Source organism: Aulonocara stuartgranti, assembly GCF_965226115.1.
Source record: "Aulonocara stuartgranti genome assembly, chromosome: 17".
In the NCBI taxonomy this organism is placed as follows: Eukaryota; Metazoa; Chordata; class Actinopteri; order Cichliformes; family Cichlidae; genus Aulonocara; species Aulonocara stuartgranti.
This window is the reverse complement of record NC_138953.1, coordinates 20,105,506-20,112,826: the sequence shown is the minus strand read 5'-3', so window position 1 is coordinate 20,112,826 and position 7,321 is coordinate 20,105,506. Positions and strand designations below refer to the sequence as shown.

The following is a 7,321-nucleotide window of genomic DNA, read 5'->3' as shown; positions in this document are numbered from 1 at the left end:
TGTTGTGTGTGCTTTTGCAGCGTTTTTCTTTTTGCAGCGTTTTTTTCTTTTTGCAGCGTTTTTTTCTATTTGCAAGTGTTTTCTGAAGTTGCAGTCCGTTTGGTCTCTCAGGGCCACCGTACCCATCCCAGTTTTAACAAAACTCTAGTTCTATACATTCACACCCATCCAGACCACTCACAGTTCACAACACACCAACACAACATAGCATTGTCAAAACAGAGTGGGAGGGGAGGGCACATCTCTCTACACCCCTTGTTCCCCAGCCCGTTCACACATCTTGTCAGGCGGTTTGTGGAGTGCTTTTGTCACGGTTGGACGGTCCTCCCCGGACAACCTGCTTGTTTATTTGTGATGTGTGTGCGCCTTCCTCTCTTTCTCTCTTCCTCCCTATTCTGTGGGTCAGGCTATGCCTAGGGGCGGCGTCTCCGAGAGAGCGAGAAAGGCCGACCTCTGACCCGGAAGAGTAACCTTCAGCTCCAGCTGCTGCTAATCATTCCTCACTACACGGAGGTATTTAACGGTGTGTCCAGACGGCAGTCGACGCTGGATTGTACTCGGAGCTCGGTAGATAAGTGTGCTCGTGATCTTATAACCCGCATAGCAAGGCAAGCCTTCTTATCCGCTGTTGTGTTTGCTCGTCTCTCAGGTGGAGAAGTACGGGACGGAGGAGTGGAGAAAAGGGATTCACTGGTGTTTTCGGGAGGAGGAATTCACACGGAAGGAGTGCACACCGACCTCACGGGGAAACTCGCCTTCACCACTTTTGGGATTTAGAGAAAGGACATTGTTGGATATCTCACTGTTTGAAGACTGTATTTCAAGCACTGTAAATAAACGCACTGTCGGCTTCAACCCAGAGCTCCGCGCCTGAATCCATACCGCTCATTAGCCCTGACAGCTTTGGCTTCATCCCAGTTTGCTGCTCGTTCATAGTGGCATCTGCTGACCAACACCGCAGAGGAGCAGGGGGTGAATGTGTGCACATGTGTCTTTGTCTTTCTATGTGTCACTAGTGGGTTGGTGAGAGTGAGTAACTGGATGGTGTCTGTGTGTGCATGTGTACACTACCAGTCAAAAGTTTGGACAAACCTCCTCATTTACTGTTTTTTCTTTATTTTTACTACTACTGCTACATTGTAGATACAAACTGAAGACATCGAATATATGAAGCAATATGTGGAATCATGTAGCAAAGAAAAAATTATAAGTAACTCTAAATATGTTTTGTATTTTAGATTCCTGAAAGTAGCCACCCTTTGCTTTGTTGACAGTGCTACAAACACTTTGCCTTCTCCCAATGAGTTTCATGATGATGTCACCTGAAATGGTTTTGACTTCACAGGTGTCCCTTGACAAGGTTCATTTGTGAAACTTCTTACCTTCTTAATGGAGTTGCGACCGTCAGTTGGGTTGTGCAAAAGTTGGGTTGGTACACAGCTGACAGCCCTATTTGAAACTGTTAGAATTCATATTATGGCAAGAACCAATCAAGTAAAGAGAAATGACAGTCCATCATTACTTTAAGAACTGAAGCACTACAACTGGCTCACGCGAGAATCGTCCCAGGAAAGGAAGACAAAGAGTAACCTCCGCTAGCTGAGGATAAATACATCTGAGTCATCAGACTCAGAAATAGGAAGTTAACAGCTTCTCAGATTAGACCAGATAAATGCCACACAGAGCTCCAGTAGCAGACACATCTCTACATCAACTGTTCAGAGGAGACTGCATGAATCTGGCCTTTATGGTCAAATAGCTGCTAAGAAACCAATACTAAGGAAAATGTCTCTTACAGATCCAGCAGTTGGTGATACATCGTGCATTCCTATTTGTTTCTGTTCCCCCATTCAACTCCTGATGAAGGCACTCATATGGCCTTTACTGCTTTGTATTAACAAAATTGGCCAGCAAATATTTACATATTTCTCTTTATTTTCCAGGTCAGATAGTAAACACAGCTGTTCTCGCATAATGGGGAGAGTCTTGAACTAATCCAGTATTTTACAGGAGTTTTATACTTTCATTGGGACACCTGTTGTTTTTACTTATTTAAACTGTACTCCTCATTTCAAGAATTTAATTCCTGTTTCAGGATCCACACAGCCCAATACCTACAATCGTACTCAGCAGCAGTGACGGCAAGCCCTTGAATGATTCAACTGAGGTCAATGTCCAGATGGATGGACAAAAAATGATTCTGGACAATGGACATTTCATTGGCGATGGGTATTGTCTTCTCCCTGTACCATGTCTACAATGTTGCCTATCCAAGTGAACTAAAAAAGACATTTTGCTTTTTGGAGGCATTTGTTCTCAACTTGGGAACTCTGACTACACCTGTACGAGTAGCTGTGCAAAGAGTGGCAAATGCATTAAATATCTCCTAGATTGCCAGCATAGTGCAGGTGAGAGACCGATATTGTCCCAATATGGACTAACAAAGGACCATGAGTCCCACATTAAACTTAACTTACATAACTTAAGGCTGCAGTTCATTGATAATTTAAATAAAAAGATTGTTCTTGAAATAGTTTTACTGAAAATGCAAACATGCTGATGAAAATGTGTTGTTTAATTGTCTGTTATGAAAGTATTGCTATTTCTAATGTAATAATTGTTGTTTTATCTATAGTATAATATTTATATGTATTTATTTATAGTATAGTAAAGATATTTAGTTATTACTGTTTAAATGACTTATATGCTATTATTAGTAGTGGTGTTGTGCTTAGCGTTAAAATGCCTTTTTGTCTTTTTCTGTAATACAAAGTGCCAATAAACCATTAATATATGTCTATATGCTTGTATTTATTTTACCCTATTCTAGTTAATTCGATTTAAGATGCATTTTATTTTGAAAGATTTAAAATGGTTCTTTAAAGAACCACTCAGAAAAGGGTTCTTTAAAATGGGTCTTTAAAGAACCACTTGAAAGACCTTTTTAAAAATAGTTCTTCAAAGAACCATTTTTTTAAAAAGGGGGCAAAAAAGCCACAGGTATATTACTACTTTCTATGTAGCTATTCTTGTAAAAGCAAAATATGTTAGGCACCACAGTGCATTCAGATCACAATTCTGCTTGCAAAGCTGCCAGACAGTACAAAAAACAAACAAAAGAAAAAAACAAACAAGCAAACAAAAATGCTTCACTGATATATATAACAATCATTTATTTTCGTTGAAAACCAGACAGAGACCTGAGGCAGAGCTAACCAAATCCAACTCCACCTGAGAATATTAAAAGGAAAGAAAGAAAGATAAACACAAACAAAACCCCAAACCCACTCTCAGAGGGTTGAATGGCAGTTTGAGGTGCGGACCCAAAAGCAGACTCAATAGATGAAAGACTTTATTAAGCTCACAAATCTTAATCAAACAAGATGGGGCGCGAGCATCACGGCAGTCCGACTTTTTCTTTCTTTTTCAGTGATCTGGAGGGAAATGGCGAGCAAGAGGGCAGCCCGATGACATGTCTGAGCTAATGTTATTTTCAGAATACAGAAGAGAGGCATCGGGCAGAGAATGCAGGAGGGTAAGTGTTTAGCTATTGCATTATTAGGGGAGCAGACCCGCGTCAGTAAAACCAAAAGAACAACAGGTTAGTTTGAATGCTGATCCCAAACAATGTAAATTGGAGACACAAGGAGACGTGAGGTTAACACAAGGAGTAACAACGTAAGAGCTAAACATGAAGTCAGCATGGGGTAGCAGACGATGGCAGCGGGTGGAAATCTGAGCTGTTAATAACTACTGATGGATCACAGGTGAGAGGAGACAGAAGTAGAAGCATAACTCTGCTCTGGAGGGCAGAACCTAGACACAGGAACTGCAGTGGAAAAATGACCCCAAACATGTGACATTCAAGCCAGGTCATGACACCCATGCAGATCTGCAAACTCATAACACGGTGCTCGTGGGTCAGACCATGAACATCTTCAAAACTGACCTTCATTTTGATCCAATCTACACACTCCACACACTATGTCTATACTCAGATTTGATAGAAGAATCCAAAAATACAGAATAACACCTGCTAGGGCTGGTTTTTGTTGTATTTTTCTTCCTGTTAGAGTTTGTTTTAGCACCATCCCTACGGTGGCTTCATGACACACACATAAAAATCACACACAGTCACAGCTGGTGGAAACTTAAAAACAACTGAACTGTTCAGGTTGCAAATTTTAAAAAACAAAGAGAAGAAAAACAGTACAGCACACTTCTGCAAGGCTTCAGTTGTGGACCTAAAGGCAGTTTTATGGTTTCTGCTGGCGAAACCTACTACTGTTAGGTAAATCATTTTACACACATTAAAACAACTTTGAAATAAAGTTTAAAAAAAAAAAATGGACCAGATGACATGATCCAACTGGATTATGATTAATGTTATACCTGTTCAGATAACATCGGTATTCTTAGTTCATGTACAGTTCTACACTTATTACACTTGACTGTTCAGTGCAGGCGTCTGTAATTCTGAGTCAGTTCTCCCATTAGTAAAACGAAACTACTTTTTCTCATAGAAGTGAGAAACAAATCTTGTCAGCGCCACTCTCTCTGTCTCACTCTTCCCTCCTCATGTATGCAGAGCTGCAGTAATGCAATCCTAATGACATGTCTGTGCAACCGCACCATTAACAGTGAGAATTATGGTGTGTGGGCAGGGAAACATGAATCATGTGCAAAATGAAATTACAGTGACTCCCACCCTCATTAAAGACAGCAGTTGCCGGTTCCTAACAGCTTTACAGGTTGTCTTTCTTGTATAAGTTGCTCTCTCTGCGTTTCAGACATAGAGATGTTCAGTTGCAAATATTTAAGTGAGATATGATTCTTATATACTTGCTTTACTTAATTCTTGCTTTACTTTATTCTATATTCAATGTGTTCATTAAAGTGTAAAATTAGCATTTTTCATTTCATTAGCCTCACTGTGGTCTGCTCCATGCTGTCTCTTTGTCATTGGAATATAATGGTTCCTACTGTAAGCGGTCGAGAACAAATATTCTTAAAACGTTATGCTCTTCATGCACAGACCTGCATATTTCTGGAAAAACAGGTTAAAGCTTCCAGTCAGCACAAAATAATTGTGTAACCCAACGGTCCTCAGTTGTGTGACCTTCTAGGCAGGTAATGAATGTGTTCAGAGTATTATTATAGTGATGTCACATGTAATCTCTTTAAGTTTTCTGATGTGCAGCACTGTCAGAATTTGACTCTATGTCCTTATGGCATTAGACAACAAGCTTGCAACATTATATAATTTTAAAAGGAAATATAAGCCATGAGAAACGTTTTCTCTAGTGTCACAAGATATCTGGGCAGGTAAAACTGCTAGCTATCTAACTTGGCCACGTGTGATCACTGCAGCTTTATGTAAGATATTACATTTCGTCATTGGACAGTTGTGGTTTCTCTGTATTATTGTAGGTATATAAAGCACCTTGAGGTGACTGTTGTTGCAATTTGGCACTATATAAATAAAACTGAATTGAATTGAAAGTTATGCTGCTATTGGTTGCTGAGGAAGTTATACAGTTATAACTACTTCAAAATTCACTTACCGTTAGTGCCGAGATTATTTACTTTCCTTTGGGTTAATGCTGCTATGCAGAGGTTTTGAAAGGCATTTCTTGTGTAAAGACAAAAAGCCCTGCATTCCTATTGTTCAGAAATGGTAAATGGTAAATGGCCTGTATTTATATAGCGCTTTTACTAGTCCCTAAGGACCCCAAAGCGCTTTACATATCCAGTCATCCACCCATTCACACACACATTCACACACTGGTGATGGCAAGCTACATTGTAGCCACAGCCACCCTGGGGCGCACTGACAGAGGCGAGGCTGCCGGACACTGGCGCCACCGGGCCCTCTGACCACCACCAGTAGGCAACGGGTGAAGTGTCTTGCCCAAGGACACAACGACCGAGACTGTCCGAGCCGGGGCTCGAACCGGCAACCTTCCGATTACAAGGCGAACTCCTAACTCTTGAGCCACGATCGCCCCAGAAATGAACATCAAAGCTGATTTTTTAAAACTGGAACATGATGCTTAAAAAAAATGTAGACAAATTATGTCATTCTTCACTTTTATTTATGCTGCGACATTCTGTCCGTTAAAGTTATGAATCCACTGCCCAACATGGACGAGTGTTTCTAAATTTGATGACCTCATTATTACATGCTTTTAATGGATGATGTGGTCCTTCTGGCTTTACTGACATCCTGCTCACACTGGGGAAGTTCTGAGTGTGAAGAAAGGGGATGAAAATGAATATTTCTGAGTCTAATGTGATGGTTCTTAACAAAAGGGGGGTGGAGTACTGACTCCCAGTTTGGAGTGGTTTCTATCCAAGGTGGATGAGTTCAAATATCTCTGGCTCATTCTGTGGCTTTGCTACTGGTCAGTTTGTCTTTTTGTGTGCTGATGCTGCTTAAGAGAAACACCCAAGAAACAAAGTCATTGCCATCGGCCAGTCAGGAAATTGTTACATAGCTAATTTTAAATACAAAAAACAACTATTTACATTTCAACTTTTAACTATTTAAATTTTCAGCTTTTTCCTTTTAAACAAATTTAAAGTGAAACAACACAAAACACTGCAAACCACAACACAATTAAATATAAATTAAAATATGCAAAACAAAAAGAAGATGCACATTCTCTGTGGTCCACTTTTTTGGTCTTAGTGAGGACTCGAGCAGCAGAGTTCTGAATGAGCTGTAGTTGTCTGACTGATTTTTTAGGTCGACCTGTAAAGATGCTGTTACAGTAATCAAGCCTACTAAAGATGAATGCATGGACTAGTTTTTCCAGGTCCTGTTGAGACATCAGATCTTTTATCGTTGATATATTCTTGAGGTGATAGTAAGCTGATTTTGTTATTGTCTTAATGTGTTTTTCTAAGTTTAGGTCTGCATCCATTACTACACCCAAATTTCTTGCCTGGTTTGTGGTTTTTAGGTGTATTGATTGAAGTTCTCTGGTGACCTGTAATCGTTTTCCTTTGGCACCAAAGACTATTACTCAGAGGTGGGAAGAGTACTCAAAATTTGTACTCAAGTGCAAGTACTGTTACACTGGTTAAATTGTACTCAATTACAAGTAAAAGTACTGGTGTTAAAAAATACTTGAGTAAAAGTACAAAGTACTCTTCTCAAAAACTACTCAGTGTTAATTACTTTTTTTTAATGCCGTCAATAGCAGGCATTCAACTCGATTCACCAGTATAAATATTTATGTTCAAAGCACATTTCTCAGATGAACATGGTATAGAAAGGTAACTTTTGTAAATAAATGTAGATATAAAAGGAGGAATT

At 39.8% G+C, this 7,321-nt stretch overlaps 1 long non-coding RNA gene across 2 annotated transcripts; it reads left to right on the top strand.

Annotated features, from left to right (window-relative positions):
* The first annotated feature begins 272 nt into the window (after window positions 1-272).
* LOC309692769 lies at window positions 273-2,765 on the top strand. Of its 2 annotated transcripts, XR_014272443.1 has the most exons (3): window positions 333-567; window positions 650-972; window positions 2,096-2,765. It is a non-coding gene; the product is annotated as an uncharacterized lncRNA (long non-coding RNA). The 2 variants fall into 2 exon arrangements; XR_014272444.1 differs by lacking the exon at window positions 2,096-2,765 and having other exon boundaries at window positions 273-567; window positions 650-855.
* The last annotated feature ends 4,556 nt before the right edge of the window (window positions 2,766-7,321 follow it).